At 40.0% G+C, this 17,460-nt stretch overlaps 1 pseudogene; it reads left to right on the forward strand.

Moving 5' to 3' along the window:
* The first annotated feature begins 315 nt into the window (after positions 1 to 315).
* LOC108353084 (glyceraldehyde-3-phosphate dehydrogenase pseudogene) lies at positions 316 to 3,416 on the forward strand (annotated as a pseudogene).
* The last annotated feature ends 14,044 nt before the right edge of the window (positions 3,417 to 17,460 follow it).

The raw sequence follows: 17,460 nt of genomic DNA on the forward strand, positions 1-17,460 counted from the left end.
CTCTGAAAAAAAGAACCAAAAAAAAAAAAAAAAACTTAAGTTAGGTAGAGAGATCTAAAGCTGTTTACCCATTTGGTAAAATTTCCAATTTTATTTTGTATGTGCCACTTATTTATTTATTTTATTTATTTATTTTTTTTTTGATTCTTTTTTTCGGAGCTGGGGACCGAACCCAGGGCCTTGCGCTTCCTAGGTAAGCGCTCTACCACTGAGCTAAATCCCCAGCCTTTATTTTATTTTTTAATAGGATCACATTACAGGTGGTCACGAGCCACCATGTGGGTGCTGGGAATTGAACTCAGGACCTTTGGAAGATCAGACAGTGCTCTTAACCTCTGAGCCATCTCTCCAGTCTGTATGTGCCATTTAGTATGCTGGATTAAAAATAAGGGCAACATATCCAACACCTGCTCTGAAAAAATGCAGAATTTATGAGTCTTTTCCTGTAGTTATGTACCATTAGATCTAGGCTTCTTACCCAATCTTTGCTCAATTATATGTGTAGTGTTTTCATGGCTTTAAAAAGCACGTTCTCATTTCTATCCACTAATGAATTAGACACGAATGATGGCTTATGCATCTTTTCTATTCATATGTAATTTTTTAAAAAACATAGATGTTGGCATTAAAGTCAGCTATGAAGATTTTTTTGGTTTCTTAAAAAATTTCCTTTTTAAATTAAAATGTATTTTGTTATTCTATGCATATAAGAGCTTTCACCTGCCTCTATGTCAGTATACCATGCACATGCCTGGTACCCACCGAAGCCAGAAGATAGCATCAGATCCCATTGAACAGGCATTATGGACAGTTGTGAATTGTCATATGGATGCTGGACATCAAACTCAGGTCCTTTGGAAGGACACTAAATGCTCTTAATTCCCGAGCCATCTTTCTAGCCCAGTTGTTTTCTTTTGGAGGCAGGTCTTCTTTGGGTAGCTCTCACTGCCCTGGAACTCACCAGATAGCCCACACTGGTCTCGAACTCACAATCCTCATGCCTCCAAAATGGCAGATTTATAGACATGTACAACCACATGTAGAGTTCCCACTCTATTCTTTATGAAGACATTCTATTTCCTTAGGGCCAGAAAACTTCCTCTGAACTGGACAGAAAAGGTAGGTAGTTTTAACTGGGAAAGGTCTGGGGGGCAATTGGGATACAGAAAAGAACATGATCAAAATATATTATACAAAATGCCCTTTTCAATAAACAGAAGTAAAAGTGAGATTCTTGCTTGGCTTCAGATAGCCTGAGATGGAATTTGACAGATTTGATTTTCTAGGATGAGTATAAGTCAGTGAGATGCTTCATTTCCACAGCTTGCTTCCTCGTTGATGAGATGGATTAACAGTATTTCTCTCAGTTGTCCGAAGGAGCTGAGAAAACAGTTCGGCAAAGGCAGCCCACAAAGGTACCTTTTTGATCTCTTCATTGTCCCAACTTCTGCCAGCTCTAGCCTCTATCTGACTCCATGCCCCTTTGTGGCACAAAGTTTTCCTTTCTAGGCTGTGGTTCATAATTGGGACAATTTAACTGCAGGGAGATGGAATATTGGGAGACCATTCTGGTTATGGCTTTGGGGTTGGACCAGCATCAAGAAAGTAAAAACTAGGGATGGGCTTTCCACTCCTCCCTGTTCCAGAGACAGCAGCATCTGCTTCTGTAGTGCCAGCCTCATCCTGTAGACAACATGATGAAGGTCAGCTTGAACAGATTTGGTCACATTAGGCGCCTGGTTACCAGGGATGCCTTCTGCTCTACACTTGGCAAAGTGGAGATTGTTGCCATCAACGACCCCTTCAATGACTTCCTGTACATGGTTTACATGTTCCAGTATGACTTTACCCATGGCAAGTTCAATGGCACAGTAAGGCTGAGAATGGGAAGCTTGTCATCAACGGGAAGCCCATTACTATCTTCCAGAAGCGAGATCCCGCTAACATCAAATGGGGTGATGCTAATGCTGAGTATGTCATAGAGTCTACCGGCATCTCTACCATGGAGAAGGCCGGGGCCCACTTGAAGGGTGGGGCCAAAAAGATCATCATCTCTGCCCCTTTGGCCGATGCCCCCATGTTTGTGATGGGTGTGAAATATGACAAGAAATATGACAACTCGCTCAAGATTGTCAGCAATGCATCCTGCACCACCCACTGCTTAGCTCCCCTGGCCAATGTCATCCATGACAACTTTGGCATCCTGGAATGGCTCATGACCACAGTCCATGCCATCTCTGCCACTCAGAAGACTGTGCATGGCCCTCTGGAAAGCTGTGGCCTGATAGCCATGGGGCTGCCCAGAACATCATCCCTGCATTCACGGATGCTGCCAAGGCTGTGACCAAGGTCATCCCAGAGCTGAATGGGAAGCTTACTGGCATGGATTTCCATGTTTCTACTTCCAGTGTATTTGTTGTGGATCTGATGTGCCGCCTGGAGAAACCTGCCAAGTATAATGACATCAAGAAGGTGGTGAAGCAGGCATCTGAGGGCCCACTAAAGGGCATTCTGGACTACACTGAGGACCAGTTTGTCTCCTGCAACTTCAAAAGCAACTCCCACTCTTCCACTTTTGATGCTCGGGCTGGCATTGCTCTCAATGACAACTTTGTAAAGCTCATGTCCTGGTATGACAATGAATATGGCTACAGCAACAGGGTGGTGGGCCTCATGGTCTACATGGCATCCAAGGAGTAAGAAACCCTGGACCACCCCCCAGCAAGGCCACTGAGAGCAAGAGAGAGGCCCTCATTTGCTGAGGAGTCCCTGTCCTAACTTGGCCCCCAATACTGAACATCTACCTCACAATTTCCATCCCAGACACCCATAATAGCAGGAGGGGACTAGGGAGCCCTCCCTACTCTCTTGAATAAAGTTTGCTGCACCACTCTCCCACCAAAAGCCAGGGAAGTTCTTAAATATTCTAGAATGTACAATAAAACTTTCTTGGACCAATGAGATGGCTCAGTGGATAAAGATACTAGCCTCTAAGTCTGATGACGTAAATTTAATTCCTAGATGGTAGGAGAAGATGTATTTCTTCATGTTATCTGATCTCTACATGCACACCATAGTATGAATACATGCATACTTGTAAATATACACACCCCTCACACTAAATAAAATTCAATATTAAAAATATTTTCTCTATTTTCCTTCTTAAGAAAGATATTGGATATAAATGTCACTTGTTCAGAGGCTAAAAACAAAACAAAACAAAACAAAAACCCTGCTTAGATAATTCTTGGATTCCCAAGACTCTGAAATACCTTCTAAAACAACCATTTTTATAGGTCTGTTGTTTTCACACTTGAGTGCAAGGGGAGTATTTTAGAGGGATGTGGTGAAGTTTGCTTATATAATGTCCACATGCTTGTGTGAAGCTGACTTTAGCTGCCAACGGATGGGGTCTAAGGGAGAGACCAGCTTTTTCCTGTCACCACATTCCAATGTGCAGCTCCAAAGAGCTGAGAACTCTAAGTTGGAACCTTACCTTCCAAGTTGGTATGAAGGTATGTTTGTCAAGTCATATATTTTGTTCATTGTATCAATGTGATCTTAATAGATTTATATTTAGACATGTGATATATGGGTTTTTTTGTTTTCCCATGAACAACACAAATGTTAGCAGTGAGTCTATCAGTCAGATTTTTCAAACTGTGTCCTTTTACTTTTGGTCTCTGTCTTTCTGCCTATGTTATAAGAGCTCATCTATCCTTATAGCAGGTGATGCATGGACAGCTATTGCTACATGGACTGTATGCTGAGCCTCAGCAATGCTTTGCTATGCCTTCTGGAGTCTGTGAGCTTTTCTGTAGGTAAAACATTTATGATGATGATACTTACGTTAATTTCTTTTCCCAAGAACTTCACCTTCCTCTCAGCCTCTGGTATGCATGTTAGATTTCTTCCACCAAGGTTGGAATAGAATTCTTGACTCCATTGAATGCAGATGGAATTGCCAGTGCTGTAAACATGAGATGCTATTGGGCATTCATCCCACAAAAAGGCAGTGGGGAGGAAGAATCAGAGACAGGAAGAGAGAGAGAGAGAGAGAGAGAGAGAGAGAGAGAGAGAGAGAGAGAGAGAGGAAGAGGCTTGCTTAGGTTCCTGATATTTTCTCCAAGTTTTACAAAGATCCCTGGGTTCTAGAATATATCTCGGTTTCTTCCAAAAACAGTCTGCCATTTTTTTAAAAGCAGGATCAGGTTGGGTTAGTTATCTGTAACCACAGAATCCTTCAATAAACTCCCAACATTCAGGTTTCTCTTTTGGTCGTTTGCTATAAATTTTGATGTCCTGTTTTTATGAAAGCCTGCCCTTGATCCTACCAGTGTACAGACTTAGGTTTGTTCTGGATGGAGCCCCTTTGTTTGTTGTTTGATCTTGTCTTTTGTTGCCAGTAACCTTCCTTTCTTGAGTCTCAGGTGTTTTCTGACACTAGCATTTTGGACATTATTTTGTTAGTTGCAAGAAGCAGGATGAGTCGTCATGTTATTCAACATAATATATTATATTTTCCAGAAAATTGCAGTTTAAAACTATGTGAAAATGTGTTCAGACATGCAGTTCTTCCCAACAATGTCCAAAGGCACTTGTGGAACATATGAGAAATGCTGATGATACGATTTCTTCGGAGACATGCAGTTTATTCCATATGACCTCGAATACAAAACACTGTCTACAAAGTAATTATGTGCACAAATGACGGGCTAAACTTGGCAGGGGTGAACGAGGCGAGGCTGTGTCATTCTTTCCATTTTTACAGTTAAGAAGACCGAAGTCTTTGCAAGTTATGAAAGGGGAATTTGAATTCCACTCTTTCTGATTCCAGAGGAATAAGGTAATAGAGAAAAAAAATTGCTTGGGAATTGTAGAGAGCAAGTAGTTCTCTCTGAAAGGGAACAGTTAGTTTTAATCAGATTTTGTGTCATGCCAGAAACTAGGAACTAGGAAGTCATCTAGAATTGCTGCTGTTCCTTAACAATTGCAGCTTAGATACAAGGGAGATATGTCTTGCTTTATTTTATTTTGTACATGTAAATAATTATTTATTATTGTATTTTATACATGATGTTCACATAGGTGGTGAGCATGTGTGCTGAAGTTCATGTGTGGAGGTTGGAAGATAACTTATAGAGTTGGCTCTCTCCCTCCACCTTTATCTAGGTTCCGGGGGCCGAGCTCGGAGTGCTAGGCTTATGTTGTAAGCACCTTTACCCATTACCCATTTAGCTATCCCACAAATCCTTCTTTTCCAAGGGCTTAAGCCATCTTTCAAGAGAGACTGTGGATTCATTGATGTAGCCAAGCTAAGGGCAAAATTACCAAATGGGCTTTTAGATTTAGTGTCATTGAGACACTAGGTAAATTATTCCCCCACCCACCCTCTTTGTTGATGTTTGTTGACTATTCTTGCTGTTAGTTGGTTCTCCTTCTCATCTTCATCCAGATTCCTCACTCGGTGTCTATGAGTTTATTTGGATGAATCTGTCTGCAGTTTTCTTACATCTAAACTCAGGGTATTTATCTGGCTAATCTGATTTTCTGTGCTATTAATATTACTAAGATGGCTTACAAAAGGCAAGACAGTTACAAAAAATCAATTCCACAACCTCCCAAATATTCCATTTATGTGCTTCTAGAAATAGTCTGTCCACAACCTTAAATTTAAGCAAACTGGATCTGCTTAAAGATCTATGGGTTTTAAAAAAAGAGACACTTAGAAACATGATACAGAGAATGCCATGACAACAGTTTTATGACTTAAATTTGTTTATTCCTAAAATTTCCAAACTAATGGACATATCCCAGGATCATCTCAAATAGGGAAATTTAACTATGGTTGTTGAGCAATTATGTCTTTTTTTTTTTTATAAAATCACTTTACCGTGTGTTCAACTCAATAACTAGCAACAGTTAAACTCTTACACATTCCATCAAGTGCAGAAGGAAAGTAAAAGAGTAATCAAAGACCCATGTCCACAGTAGAAAAAAGAAGATGAATCTTTTCATCACTTTGTAGCCTAGGGATGCTTAGAGTACATTGCTTGTCTTTCTCTACTTTGCAGTTATTTATTGGCCAGAGGGGAGGGTGGACAAAACTTCTTTTGAAGTTAAACATCTTGCTTGGATGAGCAGATATGTTGCATGAAATCAAAGTAATAAAAAGACAAAATGCTTTATTAAATCTTCTTTATCACTATATTGTGCTCCAGTAGAATGACCTAATTAAAGACACAGTTGAGTCTCTTTTCATTTAAGAGGAGTTCACAGGCTTTCATTATTAAAGGGTTTGCACAAACATGAACATACTGTTGTACTGCTTCCAAATTTTTCTACACTGTCTTCTTCCTGTTTTGCTGTAATTGTTAAGGCTGTCTTGGCTGCAACTTCATGACTCAAGACTAATTGGCCCCTTTTCATCTTCAAAGTACCTGTAAGGCACTTTATGATTAATATTCATAATTCTACTTGGAGGCAGACACTGGAAATGCTACAACCCTTCCAAAGAGGTGGAAACAAAAGAAAAGTGTTTCTGGTTGTGTCTGTTTGGGTGCTGATGGTTATCATTTTTCTTCTGAGCTCCTATGCTGTCCTTTTCCTTCAACACCCTCTTAGATGCTTCCAACTTGCTCCTTCTAGTAAGAGAATAAGACTAGTTACTGACCACCTGTCAGCTGGATTCTTTCTAGGTCAGCAGTTTTAACCTGTGGGTCATGAACTTGTGTGTGTGTGTGTGTGTGTGTGTGTGTGTGTGTGTGTGTGTGTGGGATGTTAAACAATGCTTTCATAGGGGTCACCAAAACCCATTTGGAAAAAGGTATTTGCATTTGGATTCGTAACAGTAGCAAAGTTACAGTTATGAAGAAGCAATGGAATTGATTTTATGGTTGGGGGTCGCCACCACATGAGGAATTGTATTAAAGGGTTTGTACATTAGGGAGGTTGAGAACCACTGTTCTAGGTCCTCTTAATTCACTAGCATCATTAGTTACTGAAATTATGTTTTCATTTAATCCCCAAATATTATCATTCTTTGTATCTTTTATTGAAGAGCTTTTGTTCTTACATGTTATTTCCTTTGCCTCCCTCTATTCCACTCAGTGCCTCCCCACCTGCTCTGTCATCCAGATCTCCCTTTTTTCTGTTTCTCATTAGAATACAAACAGGCTTCTAAGAGATAATGATGAATATAATAGGATAAAACAAAAACACTGGAATAGGACAAAACAAACAAAGAGCAGGAAAATTGCCTAAGAAAAGGCACAAGAATCAGACATAGACTCAGATACCCACTCATTTGCACATTCAGGAACCCCATAAAAACACACAATCAGAAGCCATTCTCTAGGGGGGAAAAGGAAAGAAAAGAAAAGAAATTGAAAGATAAAATTTAAAAAAAATGAAAAGAAAGAGAGGAAAAAGCCCTGGCACATTATAGACAAGGAACCTTCAAAGGTTTTCTGTTGGACGTCTACTGCTGCGCATGGCATCTACCTCTAAGAGTAGTTTGTTTCCTCAGTGAGACTTCAGTTTGGACTATGCTGGGGTCAAAACTAGCAGCTCAGATTGTAGACTCTTTGGACATTACTGCATCGCAAAGTTGGCTCTGCAGAGTTTGTGTTACCTGACTGCTGAGAGCATTTGAGTTGATGGAACTAAACAGAGAAGGGAAGAATTAGCTGATTTCTCCAAAACCAAGGAAAATTTGGTAAATTGGCAAAAATTGGTAAATTGTTGAATTCAACATCATCATGTCCCAGATGACCCGTTTCTCTGTCAAATTCTTATTCTTTCATTGCATTTTTTATCCTCAAAGGCAAGTAATGTAATACAGAAACCCATGCTGATTATAAAGGATTATTCCAGTTGGAAGTTTAAAAAAGAATCATGCTGGCATCTCGGGCAACTCAAGCTAATAGAGATTTTTTGGGGAGGAATGCATGACCATTTTCCCCCTCATTTTTTTTTGCATGAGTAAAGACTTTCAAATTATCTCACAGTTGTGATGATTGGCTTGGGCACTGTGTATAATAAAATAGAACTTATCCCCCAAGCTTGCTTCTCCTCAGCTTAGAATTTGACAGAATCTAAACTAAAACCAAACCAACAAACCAAACAAAAAAACCAAGCCAAAAAAACTGGAAGGCTCTAAAAAGTACAAAGTAAAATGGTTGGTATCAAGGAAGAATGTACATTTTTGTACTCTTAGACCTTTGGAAGTTGAGACAAGAGAGTCATGAGCTGAAGGGCCTGGTCTAGATTAGCTAGGAAGTTCTTGTTTTAAAAAAACAAAACACAACAAAAGAGAAAGGATGTTCATGAAATTCTGTGGTTCATGTAGGTTGCTCAAGGGCACCCAAGATGCCCAACAGAAAGAAAGCAGACAACAGAAATCCTCTCATGGTTTGATTGACATTCTGAATGTACGTGGACCAGAATGTCTTTGCATATTTGTGATGTAGCTGGAGCAGGAGTTGGTAGCCATGGTGAGTAACATCAGGTGGATGGTAGTTAGGGAGCAGCTGCTGTGAGGGAGAGATGAGAACTACTCTACCCCTTTTCTACTTTCGAATGGGACTTGAGAGGTGAAAGTGCAGAGCCACAGCCCCCCTAACTGCACTCTCCTCTGTTTAGTACTTTGACCCAGGCCATCTCAGTGCTCAAAGACTCAGACAGGGTAACAGTGAGGTGCTTCCTTGGCTATGCACATTTTAGTTTTTTCGGCATTTCATTTTTTAAAAACCTTTATAGGTTTTTGGCTTTATTTTAACAATAATTTGTGATCAAGGTTAAATTAAAGTTTATTTTATTTTTAGTGACATTTTCACAACTAATTTGAACTTAGGTCTCTCCTTGTAGAAATATTTATCAAGAAATAGCATCAAATTGAATGGTATAAATGCCATGCCATTCAACTATGTAAATAGTAGCCAAGATGTTTAATTGAAAACAAAACACTGGTAAAATGTAAACATCATTTCTGTTCTAGTTGCTCTGAGTGCAGGCTTCAACGGCACAAATGAACTCAGTAACTGATGGTGGGAGGAAGAGTTTCTAACAGGGACCAATAACTCTACTGGGTTTGCAAACCCTTTGAGTAATTACTGAACTCTTTAGTGCAGCTATCAAAACACATGGCATTTGTTGTCTTAAAGACTGGCTGTCTGAGACTCCCTTCACTAACACTTTAATATGCAACTCAGTACATATCAGGGATTTGGTTCCTTCTCTCATTAAAAATTTCTTTGGAAATTAGTGTGCTGACCAGATTTTTCTTCTCTCTCTCTCTCTCTCTCTCTCTCTCTCTCTCTCTCTCTCTCTCTCTCTCCTTCCCTTCCTCCCTCCCTCTCTCTCCCTTTCCTTCCTTCCTTCTTTCCTTCCTTTCTTTTTCTTTTTTTGCCAGCTTGATGCAAATATATTTATCTGGGAATTGGAAATGTCAACTGAGAAAACGTTTCCATAACATTTGCCTGTAGGCAAGCTTGTGGGGAATTTTCTTTTTCTTTATTTTTTCTATTTTTCTTTATTCTTTTCTTATACAATGCATCCTGACTGACCACATTTCCTCTTATTCTGCCTTTCTATTCACCCCTCCCTTTTCCCTGAGTATTCCCCTCCCCCAGAAAAGGAGTAGGACTTCCAGAGGTATAAACCAAACACAGCACAAGAAGATACCCTCACATCAATGCTGGGTGAGGCAACCCAACAGAAGGAAAAGAGTCCCAAGAGCAGGCAAAAGAGTCAGAGGAACTCCTACTCCCAATTTACGATCCCCAAACACCAAGTCAACAATCAGAACACATATGAAGAAGACCTATCATAGATCCATGCGTGCTCTGCTGTTGACACATCAGTTTCTGTGAGCCCCATGAGTCCTGCTTAGTTGATTCTGCAGGCTCTTCTGGTGTCCTTGACCCCTCTGGCTCCCATAATTCTTCCTCCTCTTCCTCAGGTTCCCCAAGCTCCCAGGGGAGGGATCAGATAGAGATTTACAACATGGGCTCTTTCTCCTAATGTTTGGCAGTGGGTCTCTGCATCCTTTCCCATCGGCTGCCAGTTGAAGCCTCTCTGGCGATGACTGGGCTAGGCACTGATCTATGAGTTTAGCAGAGCATCATTAGGAATTATTTTATACACACACACACACACACACACACACACACACACACACACACACACACACAGAGTCATGTTTGCTTCTGCCTTAGGTCTCTGAGCCAATTCAACTTCCAGGTCATCCAGTGGTTGGGCATTCCCACAAGTTCTGTGCCACCATTGCCCCAGTAAATCCTGCAGGCAGTATAAATTGTAGCTCGAAGGTTCTTTTGGTTGGGTTGGTGTTCCTCCCACTACTGGAAGGCTTGCTTGGTTATAGAAGATGAATGGTTCAGGCTCCACATATTCCATTACTAGTAGCTCTTGCTAGGGTCACACTTGAAGATTCCAGGGAGTTTCCACTGCACTAGGTTTCCACATTGACCCCAAATGCCCTCTAATTCCAGTCACCTCTCTCTAGCCTTCTCCTGCACCAGATCCCTCCTATTCCCATCACATGCACCTCCCGTCCACGAGGAAAATCTATTCTATTTCTTGGGGCATTTTTTGGATTGATGATTGATATGAAAGGATCCAGCCCACCATGGGCAGTCCCATGACCTGTTCTTCCCTACTCCTGGCCAGTAGTCCTGGGTGGTATAAGAATTAAAACTGAGAAAATCATGAGGAACAGTCAGCAATAGACTACAAAATTGTAAAATGAAATAAGCTCTGTTCTTCCCAAGATGAAATGCTTTTGGTCATGGCATTTTATCACAATAGGAATCTTAACTAAGACAGATAGCTTTCTAGATTGCTTAATTTTCTGAGGCTATCTGAGATTACACTTAGTTTCCCAAAGCATCAAATTATGCTTATCTATTTAAGTACAGTTGACCTTCTATATATGTGGGTTCTGCATGCACATGCTCAACCAATTGTGAACTCTTTTGTGGATAACAAGGCAAAATTGATTTGCACTGAATATTATTAACATTTATTTCTTGTCATTATTCCTTAAGCAACATAGAATAATGGCTATTTACACAGCATTTGCTATACATAATGTAGAGATGACTTGAGGTATATGGGAATATAAATGCTGGTTTTATGGAAGTATTATCGACAAATGGGATCTCATAAAACTGCAAAGCTTCTGTAAGGCAAAGGACACTGTGGTTAGGACAAAACGGCAACCAACAGATTAGGAAAAGATCTTTACCAATCCTACAACAGATAGAGGCCTTATATCCAAAATATACAAAGAACTCAAGAAGAGACAAATAACCCTATTAAAAAATGGGGTTCAGAGCTAAACAAAGAATTCACAGCTGAGGAATGCCAAATGGCTGAGAAACACCTAAAGAAATGTTCAACATCTTTAGTCATAAGGGAAATGCAAATCAAATCAACCCTGAGATTTCACCTTACACCAGTGAGAATGGCTAAGATCAAAAACTCAGGTGACAGCAGATGCTGGCGAGGATGTGGAGAAAGAGGAACAGTCCTCCATTGTTGGTGGGATTGCAGACTGGTACAACCATTCTGGAAATCAGTCTGGAGGTTCCTCAGAAAATTGGACATTGAACTGCCTGAGGATCCAGCTATACCTCTCTTGGGCATATACCCAAAAGATGCCCCAACATATAAAAAAGACACGTGCTCCACTATGTTCATCGCAGCCTTATTTATAATAGCCAGAGCTGGAAATAACCCAGATGCCCTTCAACAGAGGAATGGATACAGAAAATGTGGTACATCTACACAATGGAATATTACTCAGCTATCCAAAACAACGAGTTTATGAAATTCATAGGCAAATGGTTGGAACTGGAAAATATCATCCTGAGTGAGGTAACACAATCACAGAGAAACACACATGGTATGCACTCATTGATAAGTGGCTATTAGCCCAAATGCTTGAATTACCCTAGATGCCTAGAACACATGAAACTCAAGACGGATGATCAAAATGTGAATGCTTCACTCCTTCTTTAAAAGGGGAACAAGAATACCCTTGGCAGGGAATAGAGAGGCAAAGATTAAAACAGAGACAGAAGGAACACCCATTCAGAGCCTGCCCCACATGTGGCCCATACATATACAGCCACCCAATTAGACAAGATGGATGAAGCAAAGAAGTGCAGGCAGACAGGAGCCGGATGTAGATCTCTCCTGAGAGACACAGCAAGAATATAACAAATACAGAGGCGAATGCCAGCAGCAAACCACTGAACTGAGAATAGGACCCCCGTTGAAGGAATCAGAGAAAGAACTGGAAGAGCTTGAAGGGGCTCGAGACCCCATATGTACAACAATGCCAAGCAACCAGAGCTTCCAGGGACTAAGCCACTACCTAAAGACTATACATGGACTGACCCTGGACTCTGACCTCATAGGTAGCAATGAATATTCTAGTAAGATCACCAGTGTAAGGGGAAGCCCTGGGTCCTGCTAAGACTGAACGTGATTGTTGGGGGGAGGGCGGCAATGGAGGGAGGATGGGGAGGGGAACACCCATAAAGAAAGGGAGGGGGAAGGATTAGGGGGATGTTTGCCCGGAAACCGGGAAAGGGAATAACACTCGAAATGTAAATAAGAAATACTCAAGTTAAAAAAATAAAATAAAAAAAACTAATTAGAAAAAAATCCTTTTAACAAGTTACTTCATAATTTTGCCACTTAGCTTTCTTATCAGTATGTTCATATACTATTTAATTCATTGAACTATTGTGAGAATAAATAAGGTACTGTACTTAAAGTGATTGCAACAGTGCCTGACCTTGTTAATAGGATATTATTATTAACTTATCAACAAATTATTATTTATTTAGTAACAAATACTTATTAAAACTTTAGTATTTAACATCTACTAATATACATCATTTTCAATATTACTGTAATTATTTGTTAAGGGAAGCAATTAATTAAAGATGTAAATCTGATTGTAAGGTCTTACTATTCTATTGCCTGCGGCGAAATCGTGTTTTTTTTTTTTTTTTTTTTTTTTTTTTGTTAGCAGATTAATCTTTAATATTTTCAACATGATACCATCCACTTGTCCAAGGTAAATTTAATTTGCTGCCTCTATTCCTTTCTTTTTTTTTTTATTAACTTGAGTATTTCTTATATACATTTCGAGTGTTATTCCCTTTCCCGGTTTCCGGGCAAACATCCCCCTCCCCCCTCCCCTTCCTTATGGGTGTTCCCCTCCCAACCCTCCCACCATTGCCGCCCTCCCCCCATAGACTAGTTCACTGGGGGTTCAGTCTTAGCAGGACCCAGGGCTTCCCCTTCCACTGGTGCTCTTACTAGTATATTCATTGCTACCTATGGGGTCAGAGTCCAGGGTCAGTCCATGTATAGTCTTTAGGTAGTGGCTTAGTCCCTGGAGGCTCTGGTTGCTTGGCATTGTTGTACTTTTGGGGTCTCGAGCCCCTTCAAGCTCTTCCAGTTCTTTCTCTGATTCCTTCAATAGGGGACCTATTCTCAGTTCAGTGGTTTGCTGCTGGCATTCGCCTCTGTATTTGCTGTATTCTGGCTGTGTCTCTCAGGAGCGATCTACATCCGGCTCCTGTCGGTCTGCACTTCTTTGCTTCATCCATCTAGTCCAATTGGGTGGCTGTATATGTATGGGCCAAATGTGGGACAGGCTCTGAATGGGTGTTCCTTCAGTCTCTGTTTTAATCTTTGCCTCTCCCTTCCCTGCCAAGGGTATTCTTTTTCCTCATTTAAAGAAGGAGTGAAGCATTCACATTTTGATCATCCGTCTTGAGTTTCGTTTGTTCTACGGATCTAGGGTAATTCAAGCATTTGGGCTAATAGCCACTTATCAATGAGTGCATACCATGTATGTCTTTCTGTGATTGGGTTAGTTCACTCAGGATGATATTTTCCAGTTCCAACCATTTGCCTACGAATTTCATAAACTCGTTGTTTTTGATAGCTGAGTAATATTCCATTGTGTAGATGTACCACATTTTCTGTATCCATTCCTCTGTTGAAGGGCATCTGGGTTCTTTCCATTTTCTGGCTATTATAAATAAGGCTGCAATGAACATAGTGGAGCACGTGTCTCTTTTATATGTTGAGGCATCTTTTGGGTATATGCCCAAGAGAGGTATAGCTGGATCCTCAGGCAGTTCAATGTCCAATTTTCTGAGGAACCTCCAGACTGATTTCCAGAATGGTTTTACCAGACTGCAATCCCACCAACAATGGAGGAGTGTTCCTCTTTCTCCACATCCTCGCCAGCATCTGCTGTCACCTGAGTTTTTGATCTTAGCCAATCGCACTGGTGTGAGGTGAAATCTCAGGGTTGTTTTGATTTGCATTTCCCTTATGACTAAAGATGTTGAACATTTCTTTAGGTGTTTCTCAGCCATTCGGCATTCCTCAGCTGTGAATTCTTTGTTTAGCTCTGAACCCCATTTTTTAATAGGGTTATTTGTTTCCCTGCGGTCTAACTTCTTGAGTTCTTTGTATATTTTGGATATAAGGCCTCTATCTGTTGTAGGGTTGGTAAAGATCTTTTCCCAATCTGTTGGTTGCCGTTTTGCCCTAACCACAGTGTCCTTTGCCTTACAGAAGCTTTGCAGTTTTATGAGATCCCATTTGTCAATTCTTGATCTTAGAGCATAAGCCATTGGTGTTTTGTTCAGGAATTTTTTTCCAGTGCCCATGTGTTCCAGATGCTTCCCTAGTTTTTCTTCTATTAGTTTGAGTGTGTCTGGTTTGATGTGGAGGTCCTTGATCCACTTGGACTTAAGCTTTGTACAGGGTGATAAGCATGGATCGATCTGCATTCTTCTACATGTTGCCCTCCAGTTGAACCAGCACCATTTGCTGAAAATGCTATCTTTTTTCCAATGGATGGTTTTGGCTCCTTTGTCAAAAATCAAGTGACCATAGGTGTGTGGGTTCATTTCTGGGTCTTCAATTCTATTCCATTGGTCTATCTGTCTGTCTCTGTACCAATACCATGCAGTTTTTATCACTATTGCTCTGTAATACTGCTTGAGTTCAGGGATAGTGATTCCCCCTGAAGTCCTTTTATTGTTGAGGATAGTTTTAGCTATCCTGGGTTTCTTGTTATTCCAGATGAATTTGCAGATTGTTCTGTCTAACTCTTTGAAGAATTGGATTGGTATTTTGATGGGGATTGCATTGAATCTGTAGATCGCTTTTGGTAAAATGGCCATTTTTACTATATTAATCCTGCCAATCCATGAGCATGGGAGATCTTTCCATCTTCTGAGGTCTTCTTCAATTTCTTTCTTCAGTGTCTTGAAGTTCTTATTGTACAGATCTTTTACTTGCTTGGTTAAAGTCACACCGAGGTACTTTATATTATTTGGGTCTATTATGAAGGGTGTCATTTCCCTAATTTCCTTCTCGGCTTGTTTCTCTTTTGTATAGAGGAAGGCAACTGATTTATTTGAGTTAATTTTATACCCAGCCACTTTGCTGAAGTTGTTTATCAGCTTTAGTAGTTCTCTGGTGGAACTTTTGGGATCACTTAAATATACTATCATATCATCTGCAAATAGTGATATTTTGACCTCTTCTTTTCCGATCTGTATCCCTTTGATCTCCTTTTGTTGTCTGATTGCTCTGGCTAGAACTTCAAGAACTATATTGAATAAGTAGGGAGAGAGTGGGCAGCCTTGTCTAGTCCCTGATTTTAGTGGGATTGCTTCAAGTTTCTCTCCATTTAGTTTAATGTTAGCAACTGGTTTGCTGTATATGGCTTTTACTATGTTTAGGTATGGGCCTTGAATTCCTATTCTTTCCAGGACTTTTATCATGAAGGGGTGTTGAATTTTGTCAAATGCTTTCTCAGCATCTAATGAAATGATCATGTGGTTCTGTTCTTTCAGTTTGTTTATATAATGGATCACGTTGATGGTTTTCCGTATATTAAACCATCCCTGCATGCCTGGGATGAAGCCTACTTGATCATGGTGGATGATTGTTTTGATGTGCTCTTGAATTCGGTTTGCCAGAATTTTATTGAGTATTTTTGCGTCGATATTCATAAGGGAAATTGGTCTGAAGTTCTCTTTCTTTGTTGTGTCTTTGTGTGGTTTAGGTATAAGAGTAATTGTAGCTTCGTAGAAGGAATTTGGTAGGGCTCCATCTGTTTCAATTTTGTGGAATAGTTTGGATAATATTGGTATGAGGTCTTCTATGAAGGTTTGATAGAATTCTGCACTAAACCCATCTGGACCTGGGCTCTTTTTGGTTGGGAGACCTTTAATGACTGCTTCTATTTCCTTAGGAGTTATGGGGTTGTTTAACTGGTTTATCTGTTCCTGATTTAACTTCGATACCTGGTATCTGTCTAGGAAATTGTCCATTTCCTGAAGATTTTCAAATTTTGTTGAATATAGGTTTTTATAGTAAGATCTGATGATTTTTTGAATTTCCTCTGAATCTGTAGTTATGTCTCCCTTTTCATTTCTGATTTTGTTAATTTGGACGCACTCTCTGTGTCCTCTCGTTAGTCTGGCTAAGGGTTTATCTATCTTGTTGATTTTCTCAAAGAACCAACTTTTGGTCCTGTTGATTCTTTCTATGGCCCTTTTTGTTTCTACTTGGTTGATTTCAGCTCTGAGTTTGATTATTTCCTGCCTTCTACTCCTCCTGGGTGTATTTGTTTCTTTTTGTTCTAGAGCTTTTAGGTGTGCTGTCAAGCTGCTGACATATGCTCTTTCCTGTTTCTTTCTGCAGGCACTCAGCGCTATGAGTTTTCCTCTTAGCACAGCTTTCATTGTGTCCCATAAGTTTGAGTATGTTGTATCCTCATTTTCATTAAATTCTAAAAAGTTTTTAATTTCTTTCTTTATTTCTTCCTTGACCAGGTTATCATTGAGTAGAGCATTGTTCAATTTCCACGTATATGTGGGCATTCTTCCCTTATTGTTATTGAAGACCAGTTTTAGGCCGTGGTGGTCTGATAGCACGCATGGGATTATTTCTATCTTTTTGTACCTGTTGAGGCCCGTTTTTTGACCAATTATATGGTCAATTTTGGAGAAAGTACCATGAGGAGCTGAGAAGAAGGTATATCCTTTTGCTTTAGGATAGAATGTTCTATAAATATCCGTTAAGTCCATTTGGCTCATGACTTCTCTTAGTCTGTCGACATCACTGTTTAATTTCTGTTTCCATGATCTGTCCATTGATGAGAGTGGGGTGTTAAAATCTCCCACTATTATTGTGTGAGGTGCAATGTGTGTTTTGAGCTTTAGTAAGGTTTCTTTTACGTATGTAGGTGCCCTTGTATTTGGGGCATAGATATTTAGGATTGAGAGTTCATCTTGGTGGATCTTTCCTTTGATGAATATGAAGTGTCCTTCCTTATCTTTTTTGATGACTTTTAGTTGGAAATTGATTTTATTTGATATTAGAATG

Source organism: Rattus norvegicus, chromosome 16 (assembly GCF_036323735.1).
Source record: "Rattus norvegicus strain BN/NHsdMcwi chromosome 16, GRCr8, whole genome shotgun sequence".
Lineage (NCBI taxonomy): Eukaryota > Metazoa > Chordata > Mammalia > Rodentia > Muridae > Rattus > Rattus norvegicus.